This window comes from Carcharodon carcharias, chromosome 17, assembly GCF_017639515.1.
Source record: "Carcharodon carcharias isolate sCarCar2 chromosome 17, sCarCar2.pri, whole genome shotgun sequence".
NCBI classification, from domain to species: Eukaryota; Metazoa; Chordata; class Chondrichthyes; order Lamniformes; family Lamnidae; genus Carcharodon; species Carcharodon carcharias.
In genome coordinates this window covers 72,227,930-72,247,912 of record NC_054483.1, presented here as the reverse complement: position 1 = coordinate 72,247,912, position 19,983 = coordinate 72,227,930, and positions in this window count along the sequence as shown.

Below are 19,983 nucleotides of genomic sequence, written 5' to 3'. Positions count from 1 at the left end.
GCCCTCAATACCATTTTGTTTCAACTAGGGGATGTCCACCCATTTGCAGCCAGAACAAGTCCTGCATTCACACTTGTGCGTTCTGGCCTCATGAATCACCAGGCCTTGATCTCTGCTTTGGTCCGTGGGGCCCTGTGAGTGAGCTCACTCTGGGAACTGAGAGACTACTGAGGAACAAGAACGATGCGAGAGAGGACTTGAAGGCTTTGCCGCCATCTAATGATGCAAACATGTTGTGAATGAGATGTAGATCTGCCTAGGGATCTCCTCCTCCCATGCATGCCTTGTCTTCTGTTACTACCATTGAGGATGCACAAATGCTGCTGGAAGAACAATGCTGATGAGCTGCCCTCACTCAATGATGTTCCTCGAGGAAGTAGGATTAGAAATGCTTACATCACACACTTCAAATAAAGATTTAAACACACCTCCCTGACATCACACAAAGGTGTGGCGACTAGTTCAACTGAGATTGACATCACAGGAATGTGAATCTCACAGGAGGACCCTCATTGAGCAGGAGCAAGGCTAAACCTTGAAATAAGAGGATTCCAAAGTACAAAATCACAATGCCTTCAGTTGACAAGAACATTCATATAACCATCAAATGTATTAACGAAAATGCAATGTATTTACATATATAGCATGCCCATGACCCAAAAGTGACATCAATTTGTCTGAACTTTCCTAACCCTACTGCTACCCTTGAGTGCAGCCCTGACATCCACAGCAGAGGTGGAGGCAGCCTGCTGACTGCTATGTCCTGATGCCTGTAATAACCATGGCAGATGTCCTCTGGTGGCCCAAGGACTGGAGGGCCCCGACCTGATAAGGGTCTCCTGTCCAGGGGCAGAAACACCCTGGGTGGCCTAAGAAGCTGGAATGGATGGGGTCACAGGCAAAGGGCCTGTGAGAGGCTGCACACCCTTGGAGTGTCCTGAGAGGAGGCCCCTGTGATGTCTGGATGATGGTCATTCTCCTTGGGAGTGCCTGAGAGCCCCACCCTGACTTCTGCGGGACACGGTGCACCTGAAGGTGCCTCATCCCCATGTCACCAGGGTGCCCACCAGTGTGTGTCACCATGGAGTGAAGGGCTATGCTCAAATCCATCAAGAGCTGCTGGGCCAAGGTCTCCATGGTGATCACCAGCCTTCCCATGACCGGCACTCGCATGTCAGAGCCACAACATCAGACAGAACGCAGACAGACTCCTCCATCGTTTGCTTTGGTCTGCTGAGCGACTGTCGAATCTCTGCCTGATGTTCCGCCGCCTGTCGCTGCATCTCCAGTATTGATTTGGCGGCCGCTTCCAGAGGCTCGTCACCTGACTCAAACTGAGTGGGTAGCTAGTCTCTAGCAGCTCTCCGAGTGCTGGAGATCTGGGCTGTGCCTGCCTCCGACTGCTGCGGGGATGTGTTAGTGAGGTGTTCCCCAGAAAGTGAGCCTGAGCCTAATCTACAGCTGTGCCCCACCAGCGTGTGTGTCTCTGAGCTGATGAAGTGTGTGTGTGAGTGCCATGATGGTTCTTCTGAGTTTCCTCTTTGGATGAAGTCTGTGGGATCGCACTGGTGCTGGACTGGCTTGGGGGCCTCGATCTGCTGGTGCTTAGAAAATAGAGATTAGAGTTTCAGCAAATGAGCATGAGCCAGGTAAGACTGCACGTGTCTCACTGTGAATGTCAGGATTTGAAGAAGTGATGGAGCTGTGATCCATACTGGGTTGCTGGGAGAGGCCGATCTCCCCATCCCCACAGGAGCGATTCCTGTCCTCCCCATCCAGCTCAGCTGCAGCCTCCTCAAACTCAGTGAGGGCAATGCTGTTGGCAGCCATCCCTGGGATAGATCATGTGCCTTTGTGCCTGAACCCCTCTGATCAAGGCCTGGAGGACCTGCTGGGTGAAGTGGGGTGCTGCTTTCTTCTTCAGGCTCATGGCCTTCCTCTTCTGGCTGGTGGTCTGGAGAGAGCGGGCAGAATTTCGCAGTCGGCGAGCAGGGGGCGGGGCCCATTTGCCGACGTGTAACATGATGCGGGATGATGTCGGGTGGAACCCCCGACGTCATCCCGCCCCTTTTCAACTTTCAGGAAGGTGGGGATACATCCAAATTAGCTGCGGGCCCGCCGACCTGTCAATGGCCAAATGAGGCCATTGAGGGTCATTGAAACAATTAAAGGACCTGCCCGTCCAACCTTAAGGTTGGCGGGCAAGCCAGGAGCCCGGTGGGCAATAGAAAAAACATAAAACCTCATCTACCAGCGGGATAAGGTTTCATGTAGGGTTTTAAACAGTTTAATAAAGTTTTAGTATAATTTATGAATATGTCCCATCTCATGTGACATTGTCACATGAGGGGGACATGATAAGGATTTTTTTTTTCTATTTTTAATTTTTTTAAAAGTGTAAGTGATCTCCCTGAGGTAGCACTTAGCCTCAGGGAGATGTGTGCTCTTTTGTGTGTACGCGTGAAAGAGTGCACTCTCGCTTTTAGGGAATACCCCCCCTGCCCGCACAGGAAGCGCATAGTGCTTCCCGCTGGACATCACGCCAATTAAGGCCCGCCCACTTAAAATGGGTGTCAGATGGAGATTGGGTCGGGCCCGTCCGCCCAACGCCCGACAGGCAAAAAATTGTGTGTTGGACAAGCCTTTAAATATGGTGCTTGGACCTTCAAACCCATGGTGGGTGGACGAGTCAGCTCCCGACCCGCAAGGTGATTTGGACCGATACCTGCCTTTGCATAATTAATGACTGTGCAAGCACAGAATCGGATGTGAGTTCCTGCCTTTCCATGCAGTGGGGTGGGTGCTGCCAAAACTGCCCACCACCGATCTTAGTTTCATGAAAGGAAAATTCCGCACACTGAGTTGTTTTTGCTATGATAAAATGCTACATAAACTCAATGGGTGGAATTTTATGGCTGGTGTGCGGGTGGTGGAGTCCACAGGCCAGCACTTAAAATGTCGCGCGTTGATGTCATGCGAGCGTCCCGAGATCAGCATGCGGCATTGCGATATTTTGGTCAGTGGGTGAGCTATGCAGCAGGACGCGCACCCGCCATTAATTAAAGGCCTTGCTAAGGCCATTAACTCTCCACTCGACCAGGATTTTCAGGGGCCCGTGTGAACTTCGGCTCGGCACACGGGCCCAATGGGCAGGTGGGTAAGTGATTTTTTAACAAACCTCATCCACGGGTGGGATATGTGGGCTCAGAGGGGTTGTTAATGTTTTATCTGAAGTATTTATTGCAGAAAGTGTTTTAAACTTGCCTGTGTGATTGGTAGCAGTTCAGATCGATTTCCAATAGCTTTCTCTGTACTTTGAAGCTTCAGCTCGCCAGTCTGCAGACAGTAATCTTTCTCGGGCCTGCAGCTTTCCAGAGGCCTCCATTTAGCCTGGGTATGGGTTCTGATATCTCTACTGGAGGCACCTCCTCTGAGGAGGAAGGGAGGGATAGGATAAAGAGAAGGCCAGGAGTGGACAATCAGCCTCCAGGGGAGCCACCTTTGGGAGGCCAGGTGCAGGTACAAGGGGCGCAGGGCCAAGAGGTTGTCCAAGGTGGAAGGGGCCACAGAAGATGCCACTATCCTGCTGCCAGGGTAAACAGGCGGTGAAGCAGCTACCTCAATATGACTGAGGTGCAGTGCCGAAGGAGGCTCCGACTGCCAAGGGGTCAGTCAACTACATCTGTCAGATGATTGGCCCTGAGATATCTCCTAACTGTGTGGGTGGACACCCCATGTCAGTGGCTCTGAAGGTCACAGTTGCCCTCCACTTCTATGCCTCTGGCTCCTTCCAGGGCTCGGTGGGTGATCTTTGCGGTGTTTCCCAATCAGCTGTCCACACTTGTGTCAAGCATGTTACAGATGCTCTGTTCAGGTGTGCATTGACATTCATCCACTTCCGCTGCAACCAGGCAAGTCAGACGTAGTGAGCCAGAGGCTTCATGGCCATTGCTGACTTCTCCCATGTCCAGGGTGCTATAGACTGTACACATGTGGCCATCAAGGCGCCAGCAGGTGAGCCCAGTGCCTTTGTCAACAGGAAGGGCTTCCACTCCATGAACATGCAGATAGTGTGTGATCACAGGATGCTAATTCTACAAGTCTGTGCAAGGTACCCAGGCAGCTTCCACGACGCCTACATCCTCAGACACTTCCAGGTGCCGGTGCTCTTCAGTGCTCTAGTCCGGCTGGATGGTTGGCTGCTGGGTGACAAGGGCTATCCCCTGTGAAGGTGGCTCATGACGCCTCTCTGCCGTCCAAGAACAGAAGCTGAGCAGCGGTACAATAGGAACCAGGGCATCACAAGGGCTGTGGTGGAGAGAGCCATCGGTCTTCTCAAGATGCACTTCCAATGCCTGGACTGCTCAGGGGGGTGCACTCCAGTACCCCCCAGATCGCATCTCTCTGATAGTCTGCAGCGCCCTGCACAACCTTGCGCTGGAAAGTGGGGATGCAGTTGACGATGAAGACCTTGACGCCCTGGATGAGGCTGCACATGATGAATCCAGCAGTGCCTCAGAGGATGAGGAAGCACTGGGCGATGATGAGGGGTAGCACGCCGACCCGCTACTACACCAAGGAGGCAGGGACACCCGGGACAATTTAATCCAAAGGACCTTCAGCTAGCTCCACACACATGGATCAGCAGGAGCAGCATTGCCTGGAACTTCCACACGTGGCACTTAGGTGCTCCATCTTCCACCTGTTCAGCTGCAAATAAGTGCTTAGTACAGAAACATCAGTGTCCACTGAAACGCTCGTGAGATGTCTGTGAAGCATACAAATGCAGCACAAAGGAAACACCCTCAGCCATGGTCAGAAAACTGGACTTTATTGCCACCAAAATAAACAACAAACGTCGCTCAGACGCACGTAATAAAACCTTCCCTAATCTAGGGCCAACACAAAATCACCAGTGATAAACCCGTGGAGTGCCTAATGTGCCTTATGCTTACGTTTGTGGGTGCCAAGTCTAGGTGCTGCCCCATCGCTCGGAGTGGCTTGTGAGACAGCCTGCTGACTCTGCTGTCCTGTTGGCCTCGATGACCTTGGCAGGCATCCTCTGGCCTGTGGAGCCTATGATGGCTCTGCCTGGGAGGGAGTGGCCAGTTACAGAACTGGCACCTCCCCAGTTGTTACAGCCTCAACGCAATGCAGTGGTCACTGGCAGAGGAGCGGAGGAGCTGCTGCCCTCATCTGGAGCACCCTGAGAGGAGCTCGCAGTGACGACAGGCGGCTGCTGCGCCGACGTGAGGTCACATTGGACCTCCCTGATCACCGCAGATAGATGGGCACCAAGCGGCAACACATGGTGCCCAGAACATCTCTCACATTGTGAATGACCACCTGTGGCCATTATCGCTGTGAGGGCTTGCAGGTCAGGGCGTAACCCAATCAGAAGATTCTTAATCTGATGGAAGCCCCTCTCCATGAAAGTCACCAATCTCTCAATGGAGGAAGCCTGAAGCTCTGTCCTGAGGTTCACGCCTTCACTGACACTCTGTCTGGATTCCTCCACCACAGAGACCAAGTGAAGCATGCCCTCATGCAACCCTGCCAGATGCTCCTGCGCACCCTGCTGCTTGTCCTGCAGCTGCTGCATTGCTGACATCTCTAGAGGCACATCATCACTGCCCGACTCAGCATGTGCCTGATCCCCTGCAGTCCTCTGGCTGCTGGCACCATCGGCACTCTCTGTGCCATCTCCTCCAGCGATTGTGAAGTGGCCTCTCCTCTGTGCCCCGGGACACTAGCCGACATCTTGATCCCCACTGATGTGGTAGTCACTGCGCTGGTGCCTGGCTCACTGAAAGCATGTGATGCAAGTTGCAAGTGATGCCCCTCAGGTGTGATGGGGGGGTGGGTGGGGTGGCTCTGGATGTGTTGGGGGTGGCCATGCGGTGGTGATACTGAAATTAACAACAAGGACAGTGCATCAGTTAGTGTTCAGTCAGTGACACCTTTCATCCCTTTCCCCCCAGGCTCATTATGCGTTCAACCTTCAAGAACTTAAGGAGACGAACAGTGGGATGGTAATAGTCAAGAGGAGGTCCAAACATTATATGTGCATACAGACAGGCTGGTCAGATGGCCTAAGGAATGCCACATGGAATATGATGTGGATAAATGTGCAGTTAAGCACTTGGGCAAGACAAACAAGATACGGGAATACATGAGTAATGGTAGGATTGTGGGAAGTCACAACGATTACAGGGACCTTGCTGGGCAGACCCATTAAGGTAGCAGAACAGGAACATAAGGCGTTTAACAAGGTAAAAGCCAGACATGCCTTTATTAGCCGAGGAATAGAATGTAGGAAAAGGGAGGTCATGTTGCAAATGCAGAAAATGCTGTTGCGGCCACAGCTACACTTCTGCGTTCAGTTGTGACCTATGCTTCATGGGAGGGATGGCATTGGAATGGGGAGAGTGCAGAGATTCCTGACCTGGATGCATGCTGGCCTGGAGAGTTGGAGTGATGAGGAAACATTGCATACACTTGCGACATTTGCAGTGGAGCACAGGAGATTGACAGGTCACATTATTGACCATCATACCGTTATGAGGGGCATAGAACAGGTGGACAGAAGGCAACATTTCCCCTTGGCGCAGGGATGACTAACGTGGTGGCATTTATTTAAGTTGAGTGCCATGAGGTTGACAGGTGAGGTGCAGAGGACCTTTTGGACAGAGTAATGTGGGGTGCACTGGCTGAAAGGGTGGTGGAGGTACAAACCCTCCTAAGATGCAATAAGTCTTTGGATGTGTAGCAGCCATGCCATGGCATGTTAGACCTTGGGGACAGAGGTCACAAATGGGATAAGGCGACTTTGGAAGGTGCTAGAGGCGCGCATCCTCAAGGGGCCGAGGGACGTTTGTGTATGACCCACACGTCTGACTGTATCAGTCTGTGAATGAGCAGTGTTGCTGCATTAACGATTGCAGCAACCATCACTGCTTTGGATGGTGGGGAGACAGAGTGGATGGGACTGTGGCCCTCAAATACCTGGCCGCTGCACCCCAGCCTCGCCGACACCTGCCGACCTGGCCGCCTGCCTCTTCCCCAGCTCCATGACCTGTTCCTCATACATGGTGAGGCGCTGCAGCACGGCGTGTCCACTGCCATCCGCAAACGCTCCCGGCTGTTGTTCTCTGCTTTTGCCTGCAGAACAGAGAAGAGCATTTATTAGGGCTGATCCTCATGTACTCTGCACGCACACACTGCACCCCAACCACAGTGGCCTATCTGAGACCTCCAACGGCTCCTGTCCACACTACTGGTGATTAGTCCCCAGAAGATAGTACGGCTGGTCCCAACCCCCTCCCCCAACGGCCACCTTGGTCACATTTCGGCATCCAACACTTTGAATAACACACGGGTCTTAGCACCCATGGCAAAGAGGCGCAACTCGGTGCGGCGCCGAGGCCAGAGATGGCTCTTGGCCACGAAACCTTGAGGCTCCTCTTCCACCATCTCATCACCATAAATAAGGACATATGTTGGAGTTCTGAGTATGTGTCTAGCTGCCTCCCCTGCAGGTTGCCCCCAGACTACTCAAATGCCACAACAACCAACATATGCTGCGGGGAGAACATATCTTCTCCTCAACCACTGAGGCTGATGTAAGCATGGTCACTATCTGTTTGCCCACCCAGCGTGCACCAAATGCTCAATGCAGTAACGACACTAAGATGTGGGGGTGAGGGGCCTCAAAGGCTAAGGCTACCCGTTGGGTACAATGGCCAAGGCTGACATGGTACTCACCCTTCCAGAGCGCAACAAATCATTGAAGCGTTTGCGGCACTGGGTTCCTATGCACCTCACAGCATCTTGAGAGCTTACTGCCTTCGCCACCTCTTGCCACGCCTGCCTGGTCACATGGGGGGGCCCTCCTCCTCCCATCCTCTGGAAATAACACCTCCCGATGATTTGACACCTCTTCCAGGAGGGCAGCAAGGCAGGCAGCAGAGAACCGAGAGGCACATTGGCCCCCTGCTGGCCTACCCTGCAGCCTGTCCCCCTCCTCTTCCTCTGCCCTGACCTTCTCTGGAGCCTGGTCTCTGACCATGGTGAACAGCCTAAAGGAGGCTGTCTGGCCACTCTTTGTACAGTCTGCCGGTTCCCCATTAGAACTGGCAGTCTGAACACGTCCGCCACAGATTTGAATTTCCTGCTGAACACGGGAGTCTGAAACGCGCTGGGCGGGCCTTAATTGGCCCGCCCGCACAAAATGGCGGCGCGGCCCGTTTTGCTGGTGGCGATCGGCTCCGAGCCTGCCGCTGATTGGGTCGGGCCCACCCGCCCGATTAAACAGAAAATTCAGCCCAATGTTTATTTTCCTTTTTCACATTTGTGCTGGGGTGAAGAATACCAGAAGGAAAGTCTGAAAAATATCATTATTCTTGCTTTACAGCTTGAATTTGGGTATTCTGTATACAGAAAAATACACGGCATTCTGGTGCATATACAAACAAAAAGTATACTGACCCCAAATTACAATCTGAAAGAGTGGAGCGTTTATCAATCCGTGTGAAGGGCAGGTCAATTTGGACTATCATTAACATTACAAAATAGTAATACAAAATTGAGCCAGCGCAAAATCCTACATGCACTCAGCAAGATGTAGTTTCCTTCAATGTCATACGCACTCCCCTCATCACAAACAGAGGCCTAAAGCTAAATGAATCTATCCATTAACCTTTAGCCTGTCATTCACAGCACTAAGCACCCTGAGTAGAAAAAGCGAAGGAGACCTGGAGGAAATATAAATATGGGGTAGTTCTGAATTCCCACAAGGGAAAGGAATTCACTTAATTTCGCCATGGATGGCAAAATTTAAATTGCTCATATGTTTGTAATTCATCAGGCAGACACGAATCAAAAAAGCCACATAGTAGATTGACTGTCCTAACATCTCATGGGTTTAACAGACGCGCTGTGGGACAAGCAATCAACTGTGTTGGTTTAAGCACCAAAGCATGACACTCTGATCTACAAACCTTGGTACCTGGGTTTCCCTCTACGAGTCGCGGAGTGACTTCCCAAGTGACAGAGCTATATCTGACCTTCAATGGCAGTGATCCAATAATAGCAAACACCATTTCAAGAACAGAGGAGAAGGTGCAAAATGTTCAGGCACAAGGAAGAATGGGCACATATCTTTGCATTTTTTAATTCAAGTCTCAATGCTTTTTCTCTTTCCAAATGTTTTTGCCATGTGGTTTTAATAGAAAGTTAGCCATGTGCATTAACGTAATTCAAGCATTTATTAAAATGTGTGAACACGTTTAAGCATTTTCTGGATTATGTTTCTCTTTCTTTCCCAATCCTGTTTCTGCATCTCATCAAAGAAATAAACCCCTGGCACCATCACTGCAGTTGAGTACTGCAGCATGTGCAGAGCAACAGATTACATCCCTAACGCATGGAGTCGTCCAACAACCATTGATAATGATTTCAAACATGTGCAACCACCCATGGGGGAAAACCTTGGAAGATGTAAATAGATAGGCAATGCAATAATGGATTTGTCCCCGTGAAAATGCTTTTCCATGTATGCAAGCAGGATTTACTTATTGCACACCAAGGATTCATTCTAGGCTGAATACTACTTTAATGTAAACCAATGCCCACATGACACACAATGCAGCTTCGTTCCGAATCACTTTGCTTTTGATTTGTAATGTATTTCGGACATCGTAGTCCTTGGCTTGATGAACATTGTGCCCAAGAATTTTTCATTTGTCCATTCCTTGTATGATTTAAGTACAGTACAAATTAGATTGAAACTAGTTGATGTCCCGTGGCATAGACAGCAGGTAGTCTGTGCTCTGGAGCAGAGTTACAATGTCTAGCCATTAAATAGGTGCACGCCGAGATTGGAGATTCCCTGAAAGGCTAAGAAACCAACAGCAAATGACTGGGATGGGTATTGTGGGGGGAGGGTCGCTGGCTAGAGGGGGAAGGGTGATTAGCAGAAAGGGCAGGGGGTGGCTATCTTTGGTCCCCTGCCTTCCCAAGGCCGGGTCCCCCCAATCAGGAGCTGAGTTCTTCGCGATGAGGGCATATACCCACCGACCCCCCAACCCCCAGTCCAAAAGCAACCCGCCAGGGTTTCTATTCGGGATCCTCACATGGAAACAGTCTCACCTGCTGCCGCTTGACAGCAATAATTGCCCACTTAAGGGCTTCAATTGGCAATGCATTGGGAACCATCAGACAGGTTGTCTACAAGTGTCAAAGTGAAAATTCAGTGATCATAATATGACTGAATTTTACATTCAGTTCTAGCGACAGAGGGCTAATATTTTAAACTTAAATAAGGGCAATTATGAGGGCATGAAAGAAGAGCTAGCAAAAGTGAACAGGCAATTCAGGTTAAGGGGTAGGTCGATAGAGGTACAGTGGTGGACATTTAAGGGGGTATTTCAGAATACTCAAAATAGATACATTCCAACGAGAAAGAAAAATTCCAAGGGGAGGACCCATCATCTGTGGTTAACTAAAAAAATTAAAGACAGTATCAAACAAAGTAAAAGTATATAATTGCACAAAGGTGGGTGGCAGGCCAGATGATTGGACAGAATATAAAAAAACAGCAAAAAAATTACTAGAAGGTTAATAAGGGAGAAATTAGAGTACAAGAGAAAGCTAGCTAGAAATATAAAGACAGATAGTAAGAGTTCCTACAGATATTTAAAGAAGAAAGTAGTTAATAAAGTGAGCGTCGGTCCTATAGAGAGTGATCCTGGGGAATTAATAATGGAAAATAAGGAGAAGACAGATGAATTGAACCGGTATTTTGCATCGGATGTCACAATAGAGGAAACAAGTAACATCCCAGAAATAGCTGTAAATCAGGAATTGGAAAGGAGAGAGGAACTCAAGAAAATTACAATCACCAGGCAAGTGGTACTTAGCAAATTGTTGGACCTGTGGGTTGATAAGTCCCCGGGTCCTGATGGATTTCATCCTCGGGTCTTGAAAGAAAAGGCTAGTGAGATCATTGATGCATTGGTTTTAATTTTCCAAAATTCCTAAGATTCAGGGAAGGTTCCATTAGATTGGAAAATAGCTAACGTAATTCCTTTATTCAAAAAGGGAGGGGATCAGAAAGCAGGAATCTACAGGCCAGTTAGCTTAACATCTGTCATAGGAAGAATGTTAGAAGTTATTATTAAAGATGTTATAACAGGATATTTAGATAAATTTAAGGTAATCAGGCAGAGTCAATATGATTTTGTGAAAGGGAAATTTTGGGTGGGATTTTCCAGCCCCACCCGCCATTGGGATCATTCAGTCCCACCGAAAGTCAATGGACCTTTAGTTGGGTTGCCAAATCTCCCAAGGTGGGTCCTGCCACAATGGGGTCAGAAAATCGCAACCCATGTTTTACCAGTTTATTGGAATTCTTTGAAGAAGCAACATGTGCTGTGGATAAAAGGGAACAAGCGGATGTACTGGACTTAGATTTTCAAAAGGCATTTTATAAGGTGCCACATTAAAGGTTATTGTGGAAAATAAAAGCTCCTGGTGCATGGCATGCTTAGAAAATTGGCTAGCTAACAGGAAACAGAGACTAGGCACAAATGGGTCCTTTTCTGGTTGGCAAGATGTAACAAGCACCACTGATCCACAGGGATCAATTTATATAAATAATTGGGAAGGGACCAAAAGTATGGTTGCTAAATTTGCTGATGACACAAAGATAGGTAGGAAAATATGTTGTGAAGAGGACAAAAGGAAATAGATAGGTTGGGTGAGTGGGTAAAGGTCTGGCAAATGGAGTACAATGTGGGCAAATGTGAAATTGTCCATTTTGGCAGGGAAAAGTTTTGTTGGAGGCAGGATGGTGGCAGGGTGTCAACCCATCATCCTCCAGCCTGATTAAATGTCCTCTCCACCTCCAAATTCACCTTGGGGGAGGGCATTAAATTCCACCCTCTGTGCAATAATTTTATGTCTATATAAATGCCTCGATCCAGTATAAGCAACACGTCATAAAGAACTGATTCAATGCAAAGGGTGTGCAGAATTTGACTCAAAATAAAGATAACAGTAAATAGCAGAAGTGTTGGTGAGCTTTTCAATGGAAAGGTTAAAGGTTATTTCAGTGATGGCAAACTGGGAAGCCCCTTGGTTGCAAAAACCACAGCAGATGAGGAGAAACCTTTTGAAGTTTTCAACCGAATGATTCTTCAGCAGCCACCATGGCCTGAGCAGTGACTACCAGCAATAGGTTAGTTTAATTAAAAATTATTTCTCAGAAGCATTCCTGTGAAGTCACGAGGAGTGAGACTGCTTCCCCGACTGCACTGTTCTTGTGATTGTCCCCTTCTATTGCCCCACAAACCCTTTCCCCACTCTCCTGGGACTTATTTTTTGACTACTACTGGTGAGGCAAGTGGCCCAACATTCATCTTTGTAAGAAGCACAAGTTGCCTGTTGAGGTGCAACAGGCATCAGCTGCTCATGCAAGGAATGTTAATGAAGCCAATGGACCACTTATGGACCAGTCTTGGGCTACCCAGCTTAATGGGTGTGAAAAGGGGCCATAATCAATTTGCACCCCATAATAGGCATTACATACGTATCTTGTGGCCACATGATTTTGTGCTCCACAAGGTCATGTTACTCCAAGGTCTGTCTACCATTGATTTACCCTAAGAAGGGAGGCATTGATTGCACACAACATTGCTCAGAATGGGTAACAAGGACCTCTCAGATCTTCCTATAACTAAATTGTATATGACTTCTGTGATGTCTAACACTGAAATCTAATTTCAAACATCCCATATGTGTATTCTATAAAAATTAGGTTGGTAGTGTCTGCTCACTGAACTCTTCTCATGTAGTTAGGGATCAGGCACAGTCTCAGACCATGGTTTCTGTTACCTACCAAAGAAAACAGATACTGACATCTATAGATTAAAGTATTACTGAGAAGCCATCCAATAGCCCCTGTGGTAACACATTCTTAGTAGGTGCTGCCTGTGGCACATGGCTTCAATCAATCAAACCTAAAGCATTGGAGAATTAAACAGTGTCTCTCTGGTTCTGCCATGGAGATTATAGGATCCTGTGCTGTATCCTCCTTAGAAAAGCTTTGGCAATTGGAAAATTATTTTGGATATTGCTGATTGATTCACATAATTGGTAAAATGTTAGTCAATACACAATTCGATACCTATAAGTAGACCAGACAGTAGCAAATTCCATATCAAGCACAGTAACAAAACAGTTTTATTTAACACCTACATGCATGGTGCTTGGATCTGTTAAAAAAACGCACACAAAACTGAGAAAGCACAATAAAGATTAAAATCAGCAAAAAATATACCTTGCATGCCTTTGCTACCCTGACCCCTTTTACATGCTACTCTCACATCTAAGTGCAAATCCACATACACTATTAAGCAACTTTCAATTAATGCACCTCATCATATTGGCACTGTCCACAATCTCCCAATACAGTCACAAGGAAAAACAAGAGTTTTCTATTTTTTTGGGACTTGTTATACAGTTGCTTGGTGAATTTGTTTCAATACCTTGAATCTATGCAAAACATTATTTCCAAAAATGGCTGTCTCACACTTAAAATGGTGTGCCTCCGGTCCAATTTTATTAGCAGCATGACTTCTGTACGTAGTTATAACACTACTCTTGTTATTGTACCATAAATGGGCCATTCCAACCCTGTTTAATGAGGTCTGACTGTATAATATTTTAACAGCCACAGCTTAGTCCTGGAGAAAGCGCTTTTCAATAAACATGATGGGGTTAACATAATTTCACCCCCTAATAAGATCACTGTCCTCTAGAGATTTTTTTCCCTGTGGCAAATAAGTTGATTGTTCTCGGTTTAAATGTATTAAGGAGAAAAATACCAAAAAAAAACATGATCCAGAGTCAGAGGTGATACCCTAGGAGCAAATCATTACAGAAGTAAGCCACAATGAATACCTCATGTATGTTAATGGTTTTATCTGTAGATTTCATTAAGAAAGGTTTAATACCAGATAAAGCACAGCCTGTTTGTCTTTAGCCACAAGTAGACTGTTCAGATTTTTTTTTATTAGGGCAAGCAGCAAATTGTTTCTTTTTTTTAAAATAATCTCTCTGGGGAGACCATCTGAGTGTTTAAGTTATGAAACTAGGAACTGATGAGTTGACAAATGTGGCAGCTTTGGAGTAAATAAATTATGATTTGTCGGGGGGGTGAAGTGAGACCCAGATTAATCCAGAAGAAACTGGATACTAATGATGGACGGTTCAGACTTGGCTGTCATTTCCTGTGGTAATGGCCCCGAGCTGTCAGGACTCCATGGGAGTTTGAGGCTTCTCTACAAAAAAAAAAATTAGGGGAGGATGGATGTTGTAGGAGTCCCGCAGTGAGTGGAGGCAGATTCTAATGATAGGAAAGACACATTTCCTGAAAGACTGAATGTCTTGAAGAATGGGAATGTATGACAGGTGACAGGGGAGTTGAGTGGCAGCGAATGCCTATGTTCAAGAAAAAGTCTGACAGGAGTCAAAAAGAATCTGTAGCGGTTGAAGACCCTAGAAATTGCAGCTTGCATGCTGTTTATGAAAGGGAGAGATGGACAGAGGTACTTTGAATGAAGAAAACCATGCTGTCTCACTGGGTTGAATTTTTGAAGTCACACATAGCCAAGATGCTGTATTTCTTTCCCTCTGGCAAATGTCCTACTGAAACTAAACAGCACAATTTTCTATAATTCAGATTGTACTGTTCTTGACTGTGCACATTTCAAGTAGATAATAATTATATACATGCTCAGTGAGCCCTGTCGTGAATCATAGTTCTTCAAATGTAAAATGCTGTGATAATTTAAAACATTTTTATTAATATTGTACAGTATAAAGATTTTATTTAAAAACTGGCTTTTATTGTACTTATATAGCTTATAAAGAGCTGGAACAGTGTATTTATTAAGAATAAATATACTGCATCTGGCAGGCACAGAGTAAAGCAGGAAAACAATACTTTAGTCATAAGCTGAAGGCCTTCATGCACAGGTTATTTGCTTGTATAAGCAGAGGAGGAATTAACACCGTGCTGAGGAACAGTTTAAATTTATGGCATGAATTATATGTATGCATATATAACATAAAGCATTTTCAGATGGGCAGAATATAAAATGCCCAAGCGCCTGGGTAAGTTCATATGTTTGCAATATTCACAATTAAGCTTAATCATACTTAACAATTAAAATTGTTGGGATTTCCACCAATCTAATCTGCTTGGCAATTTCACAGATTCAAATTCATGTCAACCAGACATCTAGTCACCATTGGGTGAGATTGTTTGCTAATGGCTGTCAGAAAATTATTATATTTTGTTTACTTTTAAAAAAATCTTTAGAAATTGACATTTGAAAGGGGATGTTGAAAAAGGTTCACAATGTGTAACAAAACTATAAATCCTTTTGTAAAGAACACTAAATTGTTAGATAATGCACAAAAGAAATGTTCCCCTAAAGTAGCTTTAAATAAGGCTGGCTTTTATGAACTTTGACACAGAGTTTTCATAGACATATTTGTGTTAAGTAATTTAGACTTGCGCTGTGGGACAGCATAGTCTTTTTTGGCAGTTTGCTTTCCTTGATTTCTGCTTCCACAGCAGAAAAAAATTCAAAGTTAAGTTTGAAATCAAACAATCAGAGAACAAGATGAATATTATCCCAAAGATAAACAGCCCAGGCCATTATCATGGTACCTTTCAATTATTATTTATAGCTTATCAGAAGCTAGTAGATGGATTTTCAATGGAATTGCAAAGCCTGATATTAAATTGTACACATTATGGCCTGGACTTTTCTCCATATTTATGTAACCCAAGTACAAATAAAATATGGTTTAAGAGATTGTGGATTTAAGAGTCAATCACATTGCTGTGGATCTGGAGTCACATGTAGGCCAGACCAGGTAAGGACAGCAGATTTCCGTCCCTAAGGTACATTAGTGAACCGGAGGTGTTTTTACGATAATCAGCAAGGGTTTCATGGTCATCGTGAGGCTTTTAATTCTAGATTTTAATTGAATTCAAATTTCACTATCTGCCATGGTGGGATTTGAACCCCGGTCCTCAGAGAATTACCCTGCTTCTCTGGAATACCAGTCCAGTGACAATACCACCACCTCCCTACCTTTTCAGCAGAAAATCAAACTTATGCTATTTCCACCACGTGAATTATCAACTTTGTCAATTTGCTAGATATCTGAGACTTTTGAATAAAAATTATAAATGCAAACTTAATATCTGCTATAGCTAAATTAGCTGAATATCTTGTCTGGGTAATGTAGCAGAATTATGTTGACTCTGCTGAAAGAGAGAGGTCCTTCCTTTACATCTTGTCAATTAATGGGTTTTGATGCTGCAAAAATCAATTTCTTATTGAAGTTTCCACTTGACCACAGTGCCTGGTGAAATGCACATCTTTGTGCATTATACACATTGGTGCATTAATCCAAGTTGGAAGTTGATTAAAAATATGCAGTTTAGGAGCCTTTGTGGACCAGAATTTTTTTTTAAAAATTGTGTTTTTAAATTGTGTGATGCATAAATCGCTGAGTGTGGTTTGGCTTCTCGAAGAATTATGTTCCACTGATATCCAATCAAGTTGAAGTTTAACTGAATTGATTTGTTTCTTTTTGCTTTTATCTTTTTTTAGGTTTATTGGAGAAATAAAGGCTTTGACAATTTTGTCAGGCACTTCATTAACGCTGGAAGTGCTTGCTTTCTAGAGTGCTCTGGTGGGCAGCGTGAATTGCCTGAAAAAACTCCATTGGCACTGGTGAACGGAGCACTACAGGATGGGTGCATAGTAAGGAAGGGACAGAAACTATTGTTGTGTCGATCACCAGGTTTAAATTGCATATCCTGCGGGACTATCATACACTGACATTGGCAATTGTTTTGGAATAGATGATGAGCTGAACAATTTTGCTGCTCTAACTGTGGAGGTCTTTCGGTGATGAGTAGCTTGCAACCAAAAGCAGGATGGATTGGGGGGTGGGTTGGGGGATGGTGGGGGGATGTGAAGAAATAAGAGATATAAAGGTCAAATAGCAAAACCATTTCACAGCATGATTTCTAATTTTGAAACTTTCAGAAGATTATTTGTTTCAATATCTTCCTTATTCCAACTTGTTGAGGTTCCCTTTGAAAAAAAATTGCATCAGAAACACATGAAGTTTTTCACCATTCTTGTAGAGCAATCCTGCATCCATTTATTTCCACCCCATGTCTAAACTACAATGGTGTTAGGTATTCTAGAGGGATCATACAGACAAATAATTAATATCTGATATGAATTATACAAAGAACCTGATGCTGTCAGAATCAAAGATCAGCTTCCAAACTAAAGGAAACGTATTGGTTTGATCTACTTGATGTGTCACTTCCATTCTTTTTGAGCTTATCAGTAAGTGAGGGCAAAATCACTAGGTTTCACATGGGCAAAATGTATTTCTTTGATTCCTTTTCAAAAATTAAAGTAGATTAAATAAAGCTCATACACTGAGAATGATTGAAATACTCCTGGCAAACTGCATCACAACAACATCAGAACAGAGAACTAAATGGTTTGAAGACTACTTGGATAGAATTTCAAAAACTTGCAGCTCAGGGCAAGCCCACAAGGCATAGGCATATATACCTTTGTCCTACAGGCACATTACAATTGCAGTAAAAAGTGTGAAGGCACATAGTGTGCAATGTTGGAAAATAAATGATATAGCATGCTTCTATTGTTTGGCAAGAAGATTTCAAACAGCAGGTGAATTGAGAACAAGCACTGGGTGGGGTTACAAAAGTTTTCAAAGCAAAATCTCCGGTTTAAATGCTAGTCCACATAGGGTGCTAGAGATGCTCTAGATAAATGTTAAGCACCTGTAAACATCTTATAGAGACAGAGAGGCAGTTCTTAAAACACTAAAGATAAAGACTGTTTTGTGTGGAGTTAAATTTAATAGTCATCCAATATTGGACCTACTTCAGGCAGAATATGTTTTGTATGTGAGAGACGTGACATCATGAACATATTGGATGGGATTTCGGCTCAGAAATTCCCTTCTCCTTTTCACATTAGATAGGGTTGGTCCATCACCTTTCAACTTTTGTCTGCAAATTCCAAGCTTCTAATTGGAACAAATTTAGAACTAAGCTGACAAGCTGCAATGTTTTTGAATAATTGTCAGCTATTCAACCATGACAGTGACATTATCCAAACATATTGCACAACACTTATTGACACACTTCCCTCTCTCCTGCAGGAGAAGGTGGCATACAATAGAAGGAAGGAACAATCAGAGGCAGAGAGGAGCACCAGCAAGCTGGGGAGATGGGGCCTGCCATTAACATAATGACCATGCCCAATTTGTGGGCAGTGGCAGGACTGGACCCATTCAAGGTGACAGTGCCCTCATATCTCCTTCTCACATCCCATTTCCTCCTCATCTCACACTCTCTTCTGATTTACAAGCTGCAGATGATGTAAGCATGCATCTCTACATTCCCTCCTCCCTGCACCACAACTTTACTCTTGTGCCTTTCTCTTTTCAGATACCCAAGAAGGGAAGCTGGCCAGGCAGTGGAGGAACACCTAGAAGAGAGTGATGATGAAGACACAACACCAACACTTGATTTCACACTTGCACCATCAGCTCAGATACATTGCACATATTTTAGAAGATAAATTAGAGGCAGAATCGCACATGGTGAGACACTAGGCACAAGGGTGCTTCAACCAGGGCAGGGGAAAGGATAGTGCAGGAGCCAGCTCATCGGAAAGGTGACATTGCTTGAATTTTGCTGCAGAGGGCTCAGATGAGCACTTCATGGGCCAGGCCATAGAAGAATGCTGATGGATATAAACAACAAAATGCTTGATGTATTGGGAAAACTGTCAGAAAGCCTGCCTTCAATGCCAAGGAGGAGTCTAGCACCAACCTGGCACAGGACTTTACACAGAGGTTGGAATCTATCCTTTCCAGTGTGGAATGGGTGGTCAATTCCATCAATATTGTGAACCCACCCATAACCCAGAGTCTGATGGCTTATGTTTCAACTTACATTGCAGGACAGAGAGCTTCCAACAAAGCTCCAAGTGCCGTAATGGAAGCTCAGACTGAAGACAGGGGAGTGGCAGTGGCTCATTGGAACAGGAAACAACTCCTCTCTCTTAGGAAGACAGCATTCATCCTTCCACTTGTGTCACTCTACCAATGTTCTTGCTGTTACCAGTCATCCAGCTTAGACTGTTGCTGCCCAGGGCGAGATGATACAGTCTGAAGCCAGGCCTTCTAGGCCCAAAGCTGTTTGAGGTTGTCCTTCAATGCCATCAGCAAAGGGAAAATGTGGGTGTGTGAAGATACAAAACACACAACTGATTTGTACAGGAGCCTTGAAGTCAACAAAAAGTACCTCAGCCACTCCCTTTAAATTTTTGAAACTTGAAACACCTGTGGAAAGAACCAAAAGCATGTAGGAACAGCCAGTAGAAATCAACCAGAAAATAACCTGTAAGTAGTAGGCAATCCTCCGTAGCATTGGTCATTATTCTCACTGCTTCACACATCTTCAGCTGTGCAAACTTAAGAGAGGGCGTCATCTGGAGCGTTGAGCTCTAAAATGGCATCATTGGTGTCAAATTAGCATTGCTTGCTGATTGTCATCATGACCTGCCTGGTCTGCACAATTCTGGTCGATGTTAACCGGGCCTGTGTTAAGGGATGGCCAAGATGGTTTCTGGTGTATTTCATATCCAAATAATACCACCTTGGATTGCTAAAAGTGCTCAGCACCCAAAGGACGGGTGCTACTAAGCCCAGTTCTTGCCCATGATTTATGAGCTCAATCTCTTCCCATTGAAAGAAAGATATTTTTGGTGACAGGGTAAAGAAACCACATTTTTGAATAATGAGATAAGACAGCTGGTTGGATTTGATGAAGCTTTTCTT